Source organism: Erpetoichthys calabaricus, chromosome 11 (assembly GCF_900747795.2).
Source record: "Erpetoichthys calabaricus chromosome 11, fErpCal1.3, whole genome shotgun sequence".
In the NCBI taxonomy this organism is placed as follows: domain Eukaryota; kingdom Metazoa; phylum Chordata; class Cladistia; order Polypteriformes; family Polypteridae; genus Erpetoichthys; species Erpetoichthys calabaricus.
The window spans coordinates 46,267,110-46,290,252 of record NC_041404.2 but is presented as its reverse complement, the minus strand read 5'-3'; positions in this window follow the sequence as shown (position 1 = coordinate 46,290,252).

The window sequence follows — 23,143 nt, the reverse complement described above, 5'->3', positions numbered from 1 at the left end:
TCTATCTATCTATCTATCTATGTGTTATATAGTGCCTCATCTCTCTGTCTGTCTTCAGTATATCTGTTACCATCAATCTGTGAAATTAGGCATTGTGTAGAATGCCTAGGAAATCTATAGAATCCCAAAAACAGGACGTCAAAGTATTAAATGATTAAAATTTCAAACATTTCCTAGGCATTCCATGCAATGCCAGAAGGCAAACCAGCAAGTCGTTCTGTACAATGCCTAGGTAAAGTATAGAGCCTAATAAAGTAACACAGACATTTCATGCTTTTCCTAAAAACCTAACGCATTCTATGGATTTCGTAGGCATTCTTCACAATACCTGTTTTTCTCACATTCCCGATAACAAAATGTAATACGCCATCTTTTATGTCTATTATATAGTGCCTTTCCTATCTATCAATCTGATATACTGTAGCTCCTTTCTTTTCTTATGTACTGTGCATTTATGGCACATGAAGCCATTCTTGTCAGAATGCTTGGATTGCTGCAGTCCTCGCTTTTTTGATTCCACAGCAGTCTTGAGGTTTTTCAGTTCTTCTCAATAGTATTTGGCTTTGTTTGGCATCACGACTCCGGCGTTGGTCTCCAGTGCAGCAGGCTTGCAGCGTTTAAGTAAGATGAGTGTTGTTCTGCTCAGAGAATGACAAAGGCACACCTCCATCAGCTGGGTACAAAGGGGGTCAGTCAGTAAAGAGTCTTACCATAGATAGAATGTCAGCTATTGATGAAGAGAATCCCCTCATGGCCCCATCTGGCACCCAAGTCAGCTGCAAGGGCTTTGTGGGAGGCGAGGCAGGCCAAACCTGCATGGTGTCAGAATCCCAAGAACTGAACATCTAGGAGACTTTCCTGTAAACACCACAAAGACTAAAATACATGGCAGTGATCAGAAACAGAAGTGAAGACTCAGGAAAAACCCACAAAGACAATCAGCTCTTTACTTGTGATGGAGTGGACAGTAGGAAGGAACCAAAAGTACCAAGAGAGAACAAGAAAGTGGCATCAAGAAGGCTGAGGTAGAACTTCTGGGAAGAATAAAAACAAAAAAATATCAAAGCTGACAGTGGTACGCAGTTCTGACCTCGCTAGGGCATCTGTTTCAGGACTGTCCTAAATGAAGAGCTTTTTCAGTGAACAAATTTACTTATCAGGTTCACAATCATCCCAAGTCCCCATACGGCAGCGTTTGAGGTAGCATCAGATGGGACTTGACTGTCTGGTGACAAATACTCTGTGATTTTGTACTAAACATGGCTAGCACTGTGAAAAATCTCAATCAGCTGAGCACACTCTCCACAACCCAATGGGAAAGATAGACCTACTTTTACCTAAAAGTTGAAACTTCTTATTGCATGGAACTGTGCTGAACTTCTTTAGAATTCACTCCTGCTATTTTAAAATAAATCTGCTGGGCTCCGCCAACGCTTCTGCTTAGCCGTTTTAATCATTATGAGGAAGTGTGATATAATGGGCTTTTCATTCTTAATTTGCTGTCTACTGGGGTTTATTCTTGTTTAAGACGAATGACTCTCAACTCTTTCTATGATTTACTGGATTGATCGTATTTTTGATTTGATTGATTTTTCATCTTTTGCTTATTAGCACAGTGTTTGTTTAGATTTTGTATTATAATTGTTCTAGAAAATGCATACTATACATCTGGAAATCAAAGTTTAATCGAAAACAAATTGCACGAAGCACAACACATGAACGTATTTAAAGACTTGCAAAAAGTCCTCCATACTTATGACCTGCAACCCCCCCAAATGTGGTAGCTCACAAAATTGATTTCTTCTTAATTTTCGATAACTTGGTTAAAGACCCCAAGTGGATAATTTGTGTTAAAAAGTGTGTTACAGTACACCGAAACCAGTGTAAACAAAACACTATACAAGGAAGATGATGAAGGTTTGGGGACCAGCCAGGACCTCATTTAATGTCAGAGGTGTGAAAAATCTTTTCATAGTGGAGCTCCATCTTCTTCTGAAGTGATTTCCATAAAGAATGTTAATTTCTGGCAACATCATTGTTTAAATTGTGGAAGAGTTGGGACCTCTAGAAGTGACGTCAGTTCGTGCGACTGGTTTGCACATGAAGTGTTAGGCTGCGCTTCCCCAGGTGGTTGTCTCGATGTGCTTACCTCAGACAGTCACATGAATGTGTTTACGAGTGTACGCTGGACTTTAATTAGATTAGCAAACATTATGTATATGGCCAACATTCATGATTTAAATTTAATTTTCAATAGCAGATCTTGCACTGTCTTCTGTGTTATCGAAGATAAGAACGTTAAGATCAATCAGTCCATCAAGCTCATCCGTTTAGCTAATAGCTAAGCTCTCCCAGTGTCTTCATTAACAGACTTTCCAGACAGACTCACAGACGTCAGTCCAGTCATTTGTTCTTCTCCTTCTTTCCTACTGTGAACCTAATTTGTTTTTTGCATTTCAGGGTCATGGTGATGGTGCAGGAGCCAACACTGGATGGGATTGTCGTCCATTGCAAGGCTCACAAACTCAAACACACATCCACAATTTAGATTTGCCAATTAACGTAACCTGAACATCTTTGGAAACGGAGCTGCCTTAGAGAACTGGTGAGGATATGGGGAGAAGGTGCAAAGTATAAATGGAGAGTGACTGGTCATACAGCACACTGCCACTCCTTCGTCTAAAGATCCTTTTGTTTCTGCTGAGGAATTCACTGAGGGTGTTGGGTCCCCCGCACCTCCATCCCTTTAAATGGAGATCTCTGTTTAGCGGGGTGGTAGAACTTGCTGATTGTAAGTCCAGTGAGTCAGCTTCACAGCCCAGCAGTGTGGTCTCAGGGAGAATAGCGGCCTGGAGGGGAGTGACACCCTGAGTGAATTCCTCAGCAGAGATGTCCATCTATCCATTTTCAAACCCCTTTGTCAGCCAAGGATCTGTCCCTCATTTAGCACTTTGGCTCAGTTCAGTTCAGAGTTGTAGGCCGCCATTGCCTATCCAGGAACCAACTCTGGGTGAGGTGCGACCCTAATAAAGGGTTCACTATTGCTCAAATGAAATCAAAAATATCTAACTATTCTATCAGACAGTTGTGGCGAGCGCCCTGTTCTACGTTGTGGTGTGCTGGGGAGGCAGCATTAAGAGGAAAGACGCCTCACGCCTGGACAAACTGGTGAGGAAGGCAAGCTCTAGTGTTGGCATGGAGCTGGACAGTTTAACATCTGTGGCAGAGCGAAGGGCACTCAACAGGCTCATATCAATTATGGAGAATCCACTTAATAGTATCATCTCCAGACAGAGGAGCAGCTTCAGCAACAGACTGCTGTCACTGTCCTGTTCTACTGACAGACTGAGGAGATCATTCCTCCATCACACTATGCGACTCTTTAATTCCACCCGGGGGGGTAAACGTTAACATTTAACATTATACAAAGTTATTGTCTGTTTTTCACCTGCATTATTATCATTCTTTAATTTAATATTATTTATTGTATCAGTATGCTGCTGCTGGAGAATGTGAATTTCCCATTGGGATTAATAAAGTATCTATCTATCTATCTATCTATCTATCTATCTATCTATCTATCTATCTATCTATCTATCTATCTATCTATCTATCTATCTATCTATCTATCTATTATATAGTGCCTTTCTCATCTGTCTTTAGCATGGGAAAGGCACTATATAAATAAAACACATTATCTATCTATCTATCTATCTATCTATCTATCTATCTATCTATCTATCTATCTATCTATCTATCTATCTATCTATTATATAGTGCCTTTCTCATCTGTCTTTAGCATGGGAAAGGCACTATATAAATAAAACACATTATCTATCTATCTATCTATCTATCTATCTATCTATCTATCTATCTATCTATCTATCTATCTATCTATCTATCTATCTATCTATCTATCTATCTATCTATCTATTATATAGTGCCTTTCTCATTTGTCTTTAGCATGGGAAAGGCACTATATAAATAAAACACATTATCTATCTATCTATCTATCTATCTATCTATCTATCTATCTATCTATCTATCTATCTATCTATCTATCTATCTATCTATCTATCTATCTATCTATCTATCTATCTATCTATGCCCCCTGCTGCAGTGTATGACGTGTGGCTTATCCGACGAAGCTCCAGTGCTGCTCTTTAAAGGAAGTTGGCAGCAATGAGCTCAGAGGGGATTTCTCAGCCAGACACTTCGACTTCAACTTTTCAGTTTTCTATTCCTTTTTCAAAAGTATCACTGGAAACAGAGAGCTGATTGTGGCAAAAATTATTGTAATGCGATTAAAAACTGGCATGAACACAGTGAACATTAGGAAATGAAGAATACCACACAGTATTAGAGTCTGCGTCTCCTGTTTTAAATTTCTAGCCAAGCAGAACAAAAACTTGGACTCAGCAACCATGGAGAATGAGTGAGTGCCAGCTGCAGATGCCCCAGCATAGACACAAGCAGGCCAACATATGCCTACCTCATCAGCAAAAGGGTAAAAGGCCATTAACTTCCTAAAGGAATTTCAGGTTGGCAGCCATGACCACATAGGGCTGAATAAGGAAATTCAAAAGAGTAATAAGAGGACAGGCAGACTTCTTGATAAAACCTTTAAATTGAACAGGAATTCCAGTTCTGCGTGGCAGCAACACTACCCATTGTTTACAGTTTTTATTATTCTAACTTGTATGGGGCATCGCTGAGCTTCAAACCACAGACAGAGCATTGCCCAGCACACTTTCAAATTAAAATAAAGAATATTGATTCAAAGAATCGCCTCTCCAAAGATCTGCCAGAATGATACACTAATACACAATACTTCTTCCTCTTGTCCTCCCGTTGAGTGTTGCCTGCTGTCTCCCTACTCTAACTCATCCATGTCAGGCAGCGAGGCTCACTTGTAATCCCGACCTGGAAATGCTTCCAGTGCCAAGCCATGTATTCAGGGAAGCACTTCTGAGTCTTAAAGAAAGTAGGGAGGTCCCCCCCTCCGCCTAACAGCCCCCTCTATTACAAACTACAGTAATCCCTCGCTACTTAGCGGTTCACTTTTCGCGGATTCACGACTTCGCGGATTTTATATGTAAGCATATCTAAATATATAAAATGGATTTTCGCGGGTTTCTGCGGACAATGGGTCTTTTTACTTGCTTCCTCAGTTGGTTTGCCCAGTTGATTTCATACAAGAGATGCTATTGGCGGATGGCTGAGAAGCTACCCAATCAGAGCACGCAGTTAAGTTCCTGTGTGCTGCTGATTGGCTCAGCGATGGAGTGCTGCATTAACCAGGAAGTCTCATCTCACTCATTCAGCATTAACGTGCTGCTGCTTCAAGGGCCGTGTCCATGCGCCAACAGAAGATGCAAATGATTGCAGAAAAGGTTTTGGATATGTTGAAGGAAGGGAACATCTACACCGCTGCAGGACACCATTACAGCATTAATGAGTCCACGATTCTTTTTATTTAAAAAGGAGGAAAAGCATATAAGATCTACGGCCGCAGTGTCCTTTAACCAGGGCACAAAACGAGTTGCAAGTGGACGTGATAAGGCGGTAGTCTGGATGGAATCTGCTTTAGGAATCTTTGCAAAGGGTGGGTTGTAAACAATACAGGGAGGGTTTAAAAATGTCCGAATACACGTTAAATAATTAAATAAATATGGTGTCCCTACTTCGCGGAAATTCAGTTATCGCGGTTGGCCTTGGTACCTATCTCCCGCGATAAGTGAGGGATTACTGGATATAAAAAATACCCTGACAGGCCTGCACGTCCAGACTCCATATCCCAAGCATCCCTATGGTTGTCCCGACTGGGTTCCCATGTGAGGAACGCTGCCCCCTGGAGTATGGGGGATTGAACTGCTCCTGACTTGTGGCTATCGCTGGGCCTTCCATTATCGGATACTAGCCGGACACAAAGATATATTGCACTGGCCATTCAGATTGTCATTCCCCTCTACAAGAGCGGCGTTTCGGGGTGGCAAGTGGGGTGACCACTCCAGGCCCCATGCCTAAGGGGGCCCCTCTTTTGAGGTCAGCATGTCCCGTTCGAGCGGATTTGTCAAGTTATATTCTCTTTATATTTTGATAAAGTCTGCGTGTTATCTTGCAAAAATTTAGCTGAAATACTGTAATGAGAAAATCCGGTGTATGTTAACATTATTTTCTTAAATTCGCGCGCAAGTTTCTACAGTCCACACATACCGGTAACAGCGTTTGACGTAACCGGCCCCGCGTGGGGTTGGTCAGCCCTAGGCCCTGCACACCCTCTGTGGCTTTTATCCCCTTTCCCGGCCGGAATGCCCGTCCTTCTCCTACACTATAATTGAAAACATTTGTGACATCGGTTTATGATGCCAGAGACTGCCAATGTGTTGCATGTTGGTTGAACATGCGAATGAAAACGTCATTGCACTCTGCATTCTGTACATCTGACAAGACTAGTGATGGATACCTGCTACCTGCTCTGCAAAGGACATGCCGGTGGTGACATTCACTCCAAAAGGCATTCTCTGAACTGAATATCGTAGTGACAGACTAAAACAGACGCTTGTCTGAAATGTTTAGTAACTGTGGCACTGTACTGCTATGATGACGGTGATATGAATCTGTGAAGCTGCACTTGATGTTTATGTAATCTCCCTCAGTTTTTCCCTTAATTTTCCTGCAGTTTCTTCCCAAAGGCTTTTCAAGTTCACAAAGGAGATGGACAAGTGAAAACGTCTAAGGGGCTGAATACATTCTGTAGGCACTGTATCAGTGAAAGGATTTGAACAATAAACCGCTCTTTACAAGCTGCCTGGACACCTAGTGAGGCCTAATGGGTCCAGCATCCTCTCTTCAAACCCTGTGTCTGGTCTTCCTCTCTGTGCAGTTTTCACAGGCTTGCTGCTTGCCGTGACTCTGCCATGATGTCAAGTATCACCTCATCTCATCATCTCACCTTTCCATCAGCTTTTGCTGCTGTGTCACATAACTAATCAGACCCTAATTCGGTACTTTGTAGAAGTCCCCTTTGGCAGTAGTTCCAGCACCAAGTCTCGTTCAAGTAGTAAATGACTTGCGGGTAAATGCAGACAGAGGCCGTCTATCTGTTCTCATCCTCTTAGATCTGAATGCCGCATTTGATACCATCGATCACAATATTAGGCCATGTGGGAAGTGTTTGTAAACTGCCATCTTCAGGTCTCTCCACAGATGTTCTGTTGGGTTTGTGTTGGAGCTTTGGCTGGGCTACTCAAAGACGCTCAGAGACTTGTCCTGAAGCCACTCCAGCACTGTCTTGGCTGCATGCTTCAGGTCACTGTCGTACAGTGGGGGAAATAATGCATTTTGATCCCCTGCTGAATTTGTAAGTTTCCTGACTTACAAAGAAATGAACAGTCTCGAATTTTTATTGTAGTTTCTTTTTAATGGAGAGAGAGACAGAATACAGGTGGTACCTCGCAATTCAACCGTCCTATAATTCAACGGTCGAATTTGCTGGGAGGTCGACTCGCAATTCGACCTCTGCCCCGCAATTTGACCTGCACGCTGTTGAGAGACGCAAAACGTCAAATGCGATGTAGAAAACTTGTCCGCGCCGTCCTGGGAGAGTCGACTCGCGTTTTTGCTCCCTTCAGCCACTTTTCTAGTGTTTTTGTGCTGCTCTTAAGAAAGGTGCCAGAATCGTGGATGTTGCGAAGGAGTCTGGTGTTCCCAGGACAACTGTGTCAACTTTTTGGAAAAACAGGGAACAGATTCTGGGTGCAAAGGTTTCTGTGGGAGCAAAAAAAGTTGTGGACAAAAGCAGGTCTACAACTCATGGTTTTGAGTTGGTGGTGAGCGATCTCGTTCTTGTAATTGCATCTCTTCTAACTGATTAACTAGCTGTTCATCAGATGTGTGTGTTAGCAGTCTATTTGCATCTTTCAGCCATGCCGTATTAGCGACAGCAAATTCATTCCATTTCTTAGACTTTTCTGCAAATGTCTTTTTCTGTTTCTTAATCGTTCCCTCCTTATTTAAAGTAGATAGAAGCTTTTCGTGTAACTCCTCTATCTCTCTGTGCGTCGCACAAAAATCTTCGAATCTTTTTGCTACAATTAAGTGCGTTTTTTTCTTGGCCCTGCAACCAATTAATTGAATTCCCATAGACTTGTATGGGAAATGGTGTCTCGCAATTCGACCGTTTCACAATTCGACCCTAGTCCAGCAACGGATTAGGGTCGAATTGTGGGGTACCACCTGTATCAGCCAAAAATCCAGAAAAACCATATTACATAAAAGTTAAAAACTGATGGATTGAAATCTTGCAGCACCCATGAGGTGCCCCTGCTCAAGAAGGCACATATTCAGGCCCAGATGTTCACTGGCAAACTTAAGATGGGCCTGTATATGTGCCTTCTTGAGCAGGGGGACCTCGTGGGCACTGCAAGATTTCAATCCATTACAGCGTAGCGTGTTACCAATGGTGTTCTTGGTGACTGTGATGGTCCCAGCTGCCATCAGATCATTAACAAGTGTGTAGTTTTGGGCTGATCCCTCACCTTTCTCATGATCATCCTCACCACACTACGAGACGAGATCTTGCATGTAGCTCCAGACCGAAGGCGATTGATGGTCGCTTCATAGTTCTTCCATTTCCCAATGATCACACCAACAGTTGTCACCTTCTCAGCAAGCTTCATGCTGATGGTCTTGTAGTCCATTCCAGCCTTTTGCAAGTCTTGTCCCTGACGTCCTTTGACAGCTCTCTGGTCTTGGCCATGGTGGTGGAGAGGTTGGAACGGAAGAAAGTCATTCTGTGGACTGGTGTGCTTTATACACATAACGAGTTGAGATCCGGAGTATCTGTCATTGATTGTAATATGTGGGCACGGTCAGTCTGTGGGAGCCAGAATTCTGGCTGGGTTGTAGATGGTCAAATCCTTATTTCTCTCAATGACATGCAAATCAATTTATAACTTTTATGTAATATGTTTTTTCTGGATTTGTGGCTGAGATTCTGTCTCTCTCCATTAAAATGAAACTACCATAAAAATTGGAGACTGTTCATTTCTCTATAAGTGAGCAAAACTTACAAATTCAGCAGGGGATCAAACACTTATTTCCCCCCACTGCATTGAGAGATGAACCGTCACCCCATTCTGAGGTGGTGGGCACTCTGGAGCAGAGGACCTCTCTGTATTTGAGTTCATTCATCCTTCTCTCAGTCCTGACCAGCCTCCCTGTCCCTATACCCCCCATAATGTGATGATGTCATTGCTATTCTTCAAGGTACCATATATTAGGTAGGTGATGAGTAGTAGGGTCTGGTGTTCATCAGACATAATGCTTGGAGTTCTGCCCAAAGAGTTCAATTTCCATCTCATCAAACCAAGGAATCTTTCCCCTGCTGCTCTCAGAGACTTTTACTCAAGAATGGCTGCCATTTAGCCTCTCTACCATTTTGATGCAGTGCTATGGAGATGGTTGTCCTTCCTACAGGTTCTGTTGAAGTGACCATTGGGTTCTTGATCATCTCCCTGACCAAGCCTCTTCTTACTATGTTTGGTCAGAAAGCCAGCTCGAGAAAGAGTCCTGGTGGTTCCAAAATTCTTCTATTTCACCCTTATTAAGGCCACTGTGCTCCTGAGAACAATCAAAGCTTTAGAAATTGTTTCATACCTTTGACCTGATCTCTGCCTTACCACACTTTTTGATTGTGGTGGTCTACACAGAGTTCCCTGGACTTCATGGCTTGGTTTTTGTCCTCAAATGCAGTGTGAACTGTTGGACCTTCTAAAAACAGAGACACGTGTGCCTTTCTAAATGATGTCCAGTCAACTCAATCTGCCACAGATGCACTCCACTCAAGTTCTAGGAACATCTCAAGGAGGACTGGAGCAAACAGGAGGCGCCGGACCACAATCTGAGCACCACAGCACAGGGTCTGAAAATCTCTAGGAATGAGAGATTTCAGTTTTTGATTTTGAATAAATTTGCAAACCTTTCTGAAAATGTGTTGTCACTTCCTCATTATGGCTTACTAAGTGTGATCATTTGGCAGAAAAATGGCAAATGTATGCATTTAAACTTAAATCCACAACACAATGACGTGTTCAGCAAATGTGAAGAGGTCTGAATACTTTCTGAGTCCTGACCACTGAAACTCGACGAATCGGCCAGCTGTGCTTCAGCGATGAGCAGACGTTGGGAAGACCTGCAAGGATGCAATGGAAAAATCTGGAAATCTCTGGTCTGGAGTTTCCCATATTTACATGGGGTTTGTTGCCAGGTATTTGGAGTTTCTTCCACATCCCAAAGACATGCATCTTCAGTTATTCGGTGACTCCAAATTTGCGTGACTGGGGTCTGTGATGGCCTGGTGTTCCTTATTCGGTTGGTTGGTTCCTGTCTTGTTTTGATGTTCTCAGGACTGGCTTCAGCCTCGACATCTGCAAATCAGTTTAACAGAGTTTGATGATGGATGATGGGATTGATGGAGTGTGAAGTATTGCAGTTCATTTTGGCCAAAGAAAAGCATGAGTGGTTAAAAAAGAAATTTGAGAGAATTATAAAAAGCTAAGAAGGATAAAAATGGCAGACACCGGGTCATTTACAGAAGTCTGTGTCTTTATCTTGCTATTTACTAGTTCTTAGGAATCATTCAGACGCTTTTTGGGTTTTCCCCAACATATTTTGGAATGAATTGATTGTGTCGTATGAGTCATGGAGTTCTCCGCACACTTTCTCTGCCTACTTTCATTATTGAAATCAGTTTTTTTATATGCTGTAGAGATGAAGCCACAGAGTTGACATAAACGTACAGTAGCTGAGCTTTAAACCCTAACCTTTCAGGTTATTATGATTTACTTTTATTTTTTCATTGCAAACATTTTTTAAATTAATTTTAATAAAGAGAAAAAAGGGGAACAACCAAATGTGAAAAGTGCAAAATCAGAAAGAGACTAAAGTCCCCAGTGCAACAACACACAGCCCATGATTTTGTTTTAATAGTTTAGCTACAATCTTCTCCATTTTTAGCTTTAATTTTCTAAAATTAATATGAATTTTTGTGCATGTCAAATTCAATTTGGCCATCAATTCTTGGATTTGAAAAGTTGTTTAAATAATTTTGCCCCATTTACCAATGCCATTTTGTTTTATTTATGGACATACGGTTGTCAAGCGCCGTGGTCTCCTGGCATCGCAGAATCGGCACCAGGGGCACGAGAGGCGTAAGATCAGGACCCGTATTTATCAAGTGTCCTAGGAATGTAGCTCAAAGCGCTTTACAAAATGACAAAAAGAAAGATATAAGAAGAGAAAGCAATTTAGATTAAGCAATAAAATTAATGAATAAATAACAACAAAACAAGACGAGGTCAGATAAGAGTTTGTCTTACCTCAGAGTAGCACTTAAGAAATGTTCATGAAGCGTCTTAGTTCAAGTCTCAGCTAAGAGTAGGAATTCATGTCTGAGAATGAACAGTGTCACAATTTAATGGTACTCCTTGCCCCAAGTTGACAGTGCATCCGGAAAGTATTCACAGCGCTTCATCACTTTTTCCACATTTTGTTATGTTACAGCCTTATTCCAAAATGGATTAAATTCATTTTTTCCCTCAGAATTCTACACACAACACCCCATAATGACAACGTGAAAAAAAGTTTACTTGAGGTTTTTGCAAATTTATTAAAAATAAAAACATTGAGAAATCTCATGTACATAAGTATTCGCAGCCTTTGTCGTGAAGCTTGAAATTGAGCTCAGGTGCATCCTGTTTTCCCTGATCATCCTTGAGATGTTTCTGCAGCTTCATTGGAGTCCACCTGTGGTAAATTCAGTTGACTGGACATGATTTGGAAAGGCACACACCTGTCTATATAAGGTCCCACAGTTGACAGTTCATGTCAGAGCACAAACCAAGCATGAAGTCAAAGGAATTGTCTGTAGACCTCCAAGACAGGATTGTCTCGAGGCACAAATCTGGGGAAGGTTACAGAAACATTTCTGCTGCTTTGAAGGTCCCAATGAGCACAGTGGCCTCCATCATCCGTAAGTGGAAGAAGTTCAAAACCACCAAGACTCTTCCTAGAGCTGGCCGGCCATCTAAACTGAGCGATCGGGGGAGAAGGGCCTTAGTCAGGGAGGTGACCAAGAACCCGATGGTCACTCTGTCAGAGCTCCAGAGGTCCTCTGTGGAGAGAGGAGAACCTTCCAGAAGGACAACCATCTTTGCAGCAATCCACCAATCAGGCCTGTATGGTAGAGTGGCCAGACGGAAGCCACTCCTTAGTAAAAGGCACATGGCAGCCCACCTGGAGTTTGCCAAAAGGCACCTGAAGGACTCTCAGACCATGAGAAAGAAAATTCTCTGGTCTGATGAGACAAAGATTGAACTCTTTGGTGTGAATGCCAGGCGTCACGTTTGTATGAAACCTGGCACCGCTCATCACCAGGCCAATACCATCCCTACAGTGAAGCATGGTGGTGGCAGCATCATGCTGTGGGGATGTTTTTCAGTGGTAAGGACTGGGAGACTAGTCAGGATAAAGGAAAGATGACTGCAGCAATGTACAGAGACATCCTGGATGAAAACCTGCTCCAGAGCGCTCTTGACCTCAGACTGGGGCGACGGTTCATCTTTCAGCAGGACAACGACCCTAAGCACACAGCCAAGATATCAAAGGAGTGGCTTCAGGACAACTCTGTGAATGTCCTTGAGTGGCCCAGCCAGAGCCCAGACTTGAATCCGATTGAACATCTCTGGAAAGATCTTAAAATGGCTGTGCACCGACGCTTCCCATCCAACCTGATGGAGCTTGAGAGGTGCTGCAAAGAGGAATGGGCCAAACTGGCCAAGGATAGGTGTGCCAAGCTTGTGGCATCATATTCAACAAGACTTGAGGCTGTAATTGCTGCCAAAGGTGCATCGACAAAGTATTGAGCAAAGGCTGTGAATACTTATGTACATGGGATTTCTCAATTTTTTTATTTTTAATAAATTTGCAAAAAACTCAAATAAACTTTTTTCACATTGTCATTATGGGGTGTTGTGTGTAGAATTTTGAGGAAAAAAATGAATTTAATCCATTTTGGAATAAGGCTGTAACATAACAAAATGTGGAAAAAGTGATGTGCTGTGAATACTTTCTGGATGCACTGTATGATGACATTTTGTAGTTTTCTAATACTAATGTGGAGGCTTCCTCACAAAAAGATGGAAATTAGACCAGGCTGAAATCAAACAAAGCATCAGGACCAGATAATATTTACCCTTGAGTTCATAAGGAGGATGGCAAGTACAGAAGTAAACCCTTCACCCTAATTTTTAGGAAGTCAGTGCTCACTGGGGAAATTCCAAAGGACAGGAAAATGGCCAATGTTATCAAGTTATATAAGAAGGGTGAGCAGGCAGATCCAAGTAACTGCAGGCCAGTAATTATAGATAGATAGATAGATAGATAGATAGATAGATAGATAGATAGATAGATAGATAGATAGATAGATAGATAGATAGATAGATAGATAGATAGATAGATAGATAGATAGATAGATAGATAGATAGATACTTTATTAATCCACAGGTAAATTAATGGTAGGAATTATTAAGGATAAGATTGAGCAACACACGGCAAGAACAGGAGTTTTAATGGACACTCAGCATGGGCTTAGATGAGGGAAGTCGTGTTTTACTAACATGCTGGAATTCTACAAGGAAGCAACAAAAGGATCTGATCAGAGTGGAGCATAACAGCTCATGTGTGGTGAGCATACTGGGGCAAAATGGCTGCCGTTGCATCATCCAGGTGGGTACTGCACATTAGCGGTGGTTGAAGTGGCTCCTCACTCACTATGTGAAGTGCTATGAGTAGTGAGAAAAGCTCTAAATAAATGTAAAGAATTGTTATTACTTATCTGGACTTTAAGAAAGCATTGGATAAGGTGCCACATGAGAATTTATACATCCAACTATAAGAAGTGTCTGGTCAGGGTGTTGTGTGTAGATGGATGCAAAATTAGCTCAGACACAGGAACTACAGGATGATGGTGTGAATATCCCTATCAGAATCAGCTGATGTTAAGAGTGGTGTCCAGCAGGGGTCAGTACAGGGGCCGCTTCTGTTTTTAATATCTCTAACGTCTGTTTGTATGTCTGTTCACTTTTCACAAGAGAACTACTTAATAGATTTAGATCTTTTTTTTTCTATAATTTGCTTGAACATTCCGGTTGATTTTGCAACTTCTCTCATCGCACTTAGTTTCATAGTTCGCTAACAAGATTGATTTATTCGCGCTAATCTGAGACAGAGGCAGTGGGACGAGGGGAGGGGTAAGCGTGACATCAGGAGTGGGGAGCCGGGCAGGGCCCTCCTCACTCACGCGCCAGCCTCTGTTTGTGTCGGTCTACCTCTCACGATGTGTTGGAGCGTATCTTGACTCTGCTTAGCTAACGCACAAGAGAACTACTTAATGGATTTAGATCAGGTTTTTTTCTATAATTTGCTTGAACTTTCCAGTTGATTTTGCGACTTCTCTCATCGCACTATCATAGTTCACTTGCAGGAACGATATATTCTCGCTAATCCGAGATGGAGGCTGTGGGCAGAGCCGCAGTTGACAGCTAGTACTGTACAGAAATTTGGATAGGACTATAAATAAGATGGTTAAATCTGCAGATGATATCAAGCTAGGTGGAAGGGCAGATAATCTTGAACCCGTTGAATCATTAGAGAGGGACTAGGACAGCATACAGGCTTGGGCAGAATTGTGGGAAATGAAATTTAATGTATGACACGTAGGAAGTATATATGTGAGGTTTGAATACACATTGGAGAATCGAAAGAACACCTCATGAGAAGGACTTAGAAGTCATAGTGGACTCGACACTATCACCTACCAGACAGTGTTCAGTGCCATTAAGTGCCACTAACAGAATGTTAGGTTATATAGCGTCTTGATGTGTGGAGTACAAGTCACAGGAGGTCCTGCTCAAGCTTTATAATGCACTGGTGAGGCCTCATCTGAAGTACTGGGTGAAGTTTTGATCTCCAGGCTACAAAAAGGACATAACAGCGCTAGAGAAGGTCCAGAGAAGAGCGACTAGGCAGATACCAGGGCTACAAGGGATGAGTTATGAGGAAAGATTAAAACAGCTGAGCCTTTACAGTTTAAGGAAAAGAAAATTAAGAGGTGACATGACTGAAGTGTTTAAAATTATGAAGGGAATTAGTGCAGTGGATCGAGACTGTGACTTTAAAATGAGTTCATCATGAACACGAAAAGCAGTTGGAAACTTGGTAAGGGTAAATTTCACACAAACATAAGGAAGTTTTTCTTTACACAAAGAACGATAGACACTTGGAATAAGAGACATTAGGGACTTTCAAAACTCTACTTAGATAGATAGATAGATAGATAGATAGATAGATAGATAGATAGATAGATAGATAGATAGATAGATAGATAGATAGATAGATAGATAGATAGATAGATAGATAGATAGATAGATAGATAGATTTTACTTCCTATCATTTAGTATTTTTTTTTGTTTGTTTGTTTAGATTTGACCAAACTTCCTATTACTTATAAGTTCAGTTTCATGTGTAGCTCTGCTTTTGCAACAAGCTGCCCACCTCCGTTTGAAATTCAATGTCTCCTTCTATGTGTTTACGAAGCGTCTGAAGACCCTCTGGTTCGGTGAATTTCTGTCTAATTGATGACGGCTCTGCTAGGTTCTTGTAACTCGCTTGTATTTTGTTTTGAGCTCTTCTCTTGTGATGATCACCATTGTCACCTTGTCCTGTGACACTCGTTCCCAAACTGATGATCCGCCATTCTGTTGACCACTTTGAACAAAAGTGTCTGCTTAGCAAATTAATAGATTTAGATCACATTTTTTACTTAGCATAGCATTCCCGAAAGATAAACTACAGTTTGAAAATATATTTACTGCATTTATAAAAGTACATTTGTGTGGATCTAACCTACCTGTAAGGAAATACTCTGAACACACAACGTGCCAATTCCTGACAGTATGGTCGTTCAAGTTTTTCTGATTGATGTCTTTTAGCCAAGCTTTCCGTTAGTTCTTTGGTTTCTTTTCCTTGATTTTTACAAACTGAAGGTATACAAAAGAAACTTAGCTTAGGGTTTTTCTTGCTGCTGTTACTACAGCCAAACACACAACAGTTGTTAGTCACGGTCGTCCAACTCGTTCCCCGGTAAAATGTCCGCCGCCTCGTTTTCATTTATGCGTACTTTGATAATGACGTCAGCTTAATACAACTCATTGTAAAGTTCTGTGAAAAAGCTCTGATTTTATGTCGTCTACTAACACATGGAGCTGAATTCTATTATCGCCACTACTTTTAAATATGATTCATTGTTACAAAACTATTTAATAATCAAAAATGTAATAAGTGACTCTTGGATGAAGTAAATAAAATGTGAAATGCTCCAGCTTTCATAACAGTTCACTTAGCCACTGAACGCACCTGAATGTTACTCCATGCTGACATCGTCTAACTTGTTATTATTGTGCCATTAGCTTCACACCACATTGAACATTCTCGAGAGAGCCAATGTACTGTACGGTGGCTGAGAAGGACAAATGAAATGAACAAAATTACAACGCGGACCAATGAGATCAACCCATCATTCCATTTGCATTTGTATCCATTACATTCTCTCAAAACATAACCACAGTTGCTTTATTTGTACACAGCTTTTTCAAAGTGATTAGTAGGAGGCGATATATTGAGATATTGTTAATGTGAAATATTACATATTTCTGAAATATTTCCATGTAGAAAAAGTCTCATTTTCTTTGGTAACACTAGCCAAGTTCTTTACAGATAACTTACAGAAGGAACTCCGAGTCCAGCTCAGGGCGGCGAAGGAGCAGTACAGGAGAAAGCTTGAGCAGAAGTTGCAGAATAACAGCATGAAGGAAGTGTGGGATGGGATGAAGATCATCACTGGCTGCAGCTCGAAGCGGGGTGCCACCGTCGAGAGAGATGTGGAGAGAGCAAACCAGATGAACAACTTCTTTAACATGTTTGACCACCCTAACCCACTCTCACCTCGGAGTACTGCACCCTCCACACATCCTTCTGCTGATACCAGCATAGGACAGAGTTTCCCCCAACCCACAATTACAGCAGCGCAGGTGAGCAGAGAGCTGAGGAGACTTCGTGCCAGCAAAGCAGTGGGTCCAGATGGAGTATTGCCAGCAAAGCAGTGGGTCCAGATGGAGTATCGCCATGACTGCTGAAGGCCTGTGCATCGGAGCTGGGGAGTCTTCTACAGTGCGTCTTCAACCTGAGCCTGGAACAGGGGAGAGTCTCGAGGGTTTGGAAAACATCTTGTATCACCCCAGTCCCAAAGGTATCACATCCTAGTGAGCTGAATGACTTCCAGCCTGCCGCTCTGACATCACATGTGATGAAGACCATGGAGCGGCTGCTGCTTCACCACCTGAGGCCACAGGTCCGTCATGCTCTCGACCCTCTGCAGTTCACATACCAGGAGAAGGTGGGAGTGGAGGATGCCATCATCTACATGCTACACCGATCCCTCTCCCACTTGGACAGAGGCAGTAGCGCTGTAAGAATTATGTTTCTAGACTTCTCTAGCGCCTTCAACACCATCCAACCTCTGCTCCTCAGGGACAAGCTGACAGAGATGGGAGTAGATTCATACCTGGTAGCATGGATCGTGGACTGTCTTACAGACAGACCTCAGTATGTGCGTCTCGGGAACTGCAAGTCTGACATTGTGGTCAGCAACACAGGAGAGCCGCAGGGGACTGTACTTTCTCCGGTCCTGTTCAGCATATATACATCAGACTTCCAATATAACTCAGAGTCCTGCCATGTGCAAAAGTTTGCTGATGACACTGCTATCGTGGGCTGCATCAGGAGTGGGCAGGAGGAGGAGTATAGGAACCTAATCAAGGACTTTATTAAATGGTGCGACTCAAACCACCTACACCTGAACACCAGCAAAACCAAGAAGCTGGTGGTGGATTTTAGGAGGCCCAGACCCCTCATGAACCCCGTGATCATCAGAAGTGACTGTGTGCAGAGGGTGCAGACCTATAAATACCTGGGACTGCAGCTGTATGATAAACTGGACTGGACTGCCAGATGCTGCAGATGTTCTATCAGATGGTTGTAGTGAGTGCCTTCTTCTACGCGGTGGTGTGCTGGGGAGGCAGCATAAAGAAGAAGGACGCCTCACACCTGGACAAACTGGTGAGGAAGGCAGGCTCTATTGTTGGCATGGAGCAGGACAGTTTGACATCTGTGGCAGAGCGACGGGTGCTGAGCAGACTCCTGTCAATCATGGAGAATCCACTGCATCCACTGAACAGGATCATCTCCAGACAGAGGAGCAGCTTCAGCGACAGACTGCTGTCACTGTCCTGCTCCACTGACAGACTGAGGAGATCGTTCCTCCCCCAAACTATGTGAGTCTTCAATTCCACCCCGGGGGGGTAAACGTTAACATTATTCAAAGTTACTGTCTGTCTGTATACCTGCATTGTTATTACTCTTTAATTTATTGTTTTTTATCAGTATGCTGCTGCTGGAGTATGTGAATTTCCCCTTGGGATTAAAAAAGTATCTATCTATCTATCTATCTATCTATCTATCTATCTATCTATCTATCTATCTATCTATCTATCTATCTATCTATCTATCTATCTATCTATCTATCTATCTATCTATCTATCTATCTATCTATCTATCTATCTATCTATCTATCTATCTATCTATCTATCTATCTATTAATTTGCTAAGCAGACACTTTTATTCAAAGAGGTCAACAGAATGGCGGATCATCAGTTTGGGAACGAGTGTCACAGGACAAGGTGACAATGGTGATCATCACAAGAGAAGAGCTCAAAACAAAATACAAGCGAGTTACAAGAACCTAGCAGAGCCGTCATCAATTAGACAGAAATTCACCGAACCAGAGGGTCTTCAGATGCTTCGTAAACACATAGAAGGAGACATTGAATTTCAAACGGAAGTGGGCAGCTTGTTGCAAAAGCAGAGCTACACATGAAACTGAACTTATAAGTAATAGGAAGTTTGGTCAAATCTAAACAAACAAACAAAAAAAAAATACTAAATGATAGGAAGTAAAAAGCAGAATTAAGTATATATCCATTTTTAAACCTGTTTTAAGTCTGTGCATTGTTCAGGAAGCTGCAGCTTCTCCTATTAGAAGATACAGGACAGGACCTGAAGGGGGTGCCAGCAAGTCCCCCCACAAACAGGCAGTGATGGAGGTGGGCAGTGTGCGCCCCTAGTGGTGAATCTACTGAACTACAAAAACAAAAAAGGTTTCCAGTTCAGACCCTCACTTAACTAAGTCAACTCATCTGCTATTGTAGAAATGTGACAACAATTCTGCTAACTTTGTATGTCTTACAACACATGTACTTCTGAAAAACTACAGTTGAGAAGGAGGTGCAGCACAAACTCCCTTTCAGTAGTGTAGATAGGCCACAAATTGTTCTGCTCGCGTTTAAACTGAGAAAGTACTTAAGTAGCCGAAAAAAATCTTAATGAACATTTTGAAATGGTATCTCCTCTTCTTCCAGGCTTTGTGTTTGACAGGTTGTTATGTGTTTCTTATTATATGACCTTCTATGAAGTTTTCATTTCCCCCTGGGGTGAAAAACCCAGTTTGTTTGTTCTATCCATCTATTATACAGTGCCTTTCATATCTATCTATTGTGACAATAACGAGTCAAAGACATCATAAAGATTTGGTACAGCCACCTGTATTTTGTTTTCCCAGCTGCAAAAGGTGAATTTAGAGTAGCATGATGTGTATAGGGCAGCATGGTGGCGCAGTGGGTAGCGCTGCTGCCTCGCAATTAGGAGACCCGGGTTCGCTTCCCGGGTCCTCCCTGCGTGGAGTTTGCATGTTCTCCCCGTGTCTGCGTGGGTTTCCTCCGGGCGCTCTGGTTTCCTCCCACAGTCCAAAGACATGCAGGTTAGGTGGACTGGCGATTCTAAATTGGCCCTAGTGTGTGCTTGGTGTGTGTGGGTGTGTTTGTGTGTGTCCTGCGGTGGGTTGACACCCTGGGATTGGTTCCTGCAGAACTCAGCCCTGTGTTGGCTGGGATTGGCTCCAGCAGACCCCCGTGACCCTGGGTTTGGATTCAGCGGGTTGGAAAATGGATGGATGGATGATGTGTATTGGGCGGCACGGTGGCGCAGTTGGTAGCGCTGCTGCCTTGCAGTTAGGAGATCTGGGTTCGCTTCCCGGGTCCTCCTTGTGTGGAGTTTGCATGTTCTCCCCGTGTCTGTGTGGGTTTCTTCCCACAGTCAAAAGACATGCAGGTTAGGTGGATTGGTGATTCGAAATTGTCCCTAGTGTGTGGGTGCGCCCTCTGTTGGCTGGTATTGGCTCCAGCAGACCCCCGTGACCCTGTGTTAGGATATAGCAGGTTGGAAGATGACTGACTGGCAATGTGCATAGAACAGAGTCCAGAACAGAACTCATTATCTGAGACAAACGGGGAGGCTTTAAAGGCCCGTAAAGGAAGTGACGTCAGTAAAGGTCCCAACACCAACACCCTAAAGGGCGGAGTGGTGGCTCTGAGGCTTGGGATCTGCAGTGGCAATCGGAAGGTTGCCAGTTCGAATCCCGTAAACTCTGCTCTGTTGAGCAAGGCCCTTAACCTGCAATTGCTGAGTGCTTTGAGTAGTGAGAAAAGTGCTATAGAAATGCAAAGAATTATTATTATTAACGCTGGAGGTGATGTCGTCTGCACCGGAAGTGACGTCAGCAAAGGGGTCGATACCGGAAGTGATGTCTTCTGAGGCGCCGGAACCTTACAGGATTTCCCAGGAAAGGTCTGTAGGGAACTGAGAAAGACAGTCAGCGCACTCCACCGCCCCCTGGTCAGATGTTTTATTACAATTACTCGGACCCTTTAGCTGCCTGTGTGTGACAATATCTAGAGTGGTGGCACTGAGGCTAGGAATGTATACTGACAATCAGAAGGTTGCCAGTTCTCCGTTGGGCCCTTGACCTGCAGTTGCTCCGTCCTCGGTATGACGTTAATCTGCATCCACCCCTGCAAGCAGGTCCTCCACCTTACAGGGAAGACTTGGGGGTTGGTGGCAGGACTGGCACTCCAGCCACCATTGAAAACCTCCCACTGTTCAGTGTGGTGCTGAGGTGTCACCCGCTGCACTCAGGTCCCAATTTCAGGTGGCTTGTCACGTGACGGGTGTGGCGACGCACTATCAGCACATAGTCCCAACCTCTCCTCTCTATCTATTATATAGTTCCTTTCACATCTGTCAATCTGTCTATTATTTGTAACACAATGCCTATCTGGAGTTGTCCAAATTAGTTTCAAGATTACTGTATCAAACATTCAACAGCAAATTAAAAGCAAGGAGGGATGTAAAGGGTTTTATAAATATTCTTTATTTCGGGCCTACTGTGTTTTAAAGAATAACTTCTGAATGCTTTGAAAATCACTTCTGTTTTATTTTTTTCCAGTGCCACTTAACTCTCCGATACAAGAAACCCCCCCACGTATGATGTACCACCAAGCTGTTTTGGGTGTTCCCTAAATTTTTGGTCCTCTAGACCTGAGAAAAACCTATTTCTTTTGTCCATTTTCGGACCACATTTTAAGCAGGAAATCCGCCCCCCTTATGATAAAGAGAAAACTGATGGGTGTTCTTAGCATAAATGATCAGAAGGACTTGAAGTTGTGCAGGACAACCCCAGGGGTACACCCCCGAATGGGGTACAAGGGGTTAAAGTCACTCCTTTAAGTAAAACTTTGAAGAAATGGGCTTTGGTATTAGTGGCATGTGGAGTGTCATTTTATGCTATTTCACGGCTTACTGGTGGTCCTAGCGTGCAAAGAGCCACTGCACACACACACACACAAGCACATCGGTGTTGTTTTAAACTATTAAAAAGTCAGTGATTATGACTTTTATGTTATTTTTGCTTTTTGATCTAGTCCTCTATGGACCGCTATAAGAAATATGACAAATTTCTATTACACTTGAGAATATTTAGACTTTAACCATTTAAACTGAAGCACACATTTTAATATTTGAAACATCTGACATAACTTTTCTAGTTTCCTATGTACGTCTTCCTCATCATTGCACTTCTTATAAACACACCACATTAGCCCGGCTTACACTAAGTCACATTTTACACATTTCCATCTCGGACTTCAGGAAACGGTGGTCCTGCGGTCTTGGCAGGCCCAAGGGCACATGATCTTGGAGTCTGTCCCTGTCTGGGCCACAACACCACACTTATGGCTGAAAGAGACACCCATCAATTCTGCCACTACCAGGATTTCCTTTTCCCATTGTACACTCTTAAAAAATAAAAGGTGCCCAGTGGTTCTTCATAATGAAGCCATAGGAAAACCATTTTTGGTTTCTAAAAGACTCATCATCATGAAGGTTTCTGAAAGAACCTTAAATTTATTTAGATCCGTAACAGGCTCCATACAATGCATTTCCTTGAATAAATGGTAACAGATCTGTGAAATACCGATAAATCCTGATTTTAAAGGGACTTTTGCTGCACTTAATACTACAAGCTAAGTTTAGAGTTTTCTTAACCTGTTAGTGTCCTGCTAGGTAGCCAACCATACATTTAAGATTTCAGGTTTCTTCTACACATTAGGAAGCTTTTCAAAGGATAAACAGCCAACTTCATATGTGAAGAATCCTTCCCAGAATGAAATGGTGCTTTGACAAGAAAAATGTGTTGTGATGAAGCACACATCCCAGCAAAGAATCCTAAAATGCCATTAAAGTACCACTATTTTTAAGAGTGTAGCTGACGTTTATCCAAGCAGCACTGGGTCTTGCTCCAGAATCAACTCTAAACTGGATGCCAGCACAGATTTTCATCCTGGGTTGCCAGTTCACACTCATGCCCATAATTTTGATTAGAGATTAAAATCTGTCCATCAAAACGTCAGGGGAAGAACAAACAAACGGCACTGGGGTTGTGACCTGACTTTACCTCAAACCTTTAAGCTATCAAAAGTTCGGCTAACTCAGTCAATAATAACTTTTTTCGTAGCAAAAGATTCTTATCGATGCACTGCACCAGTCACCAGTGGGCATCGTGGCAGAGAATTCA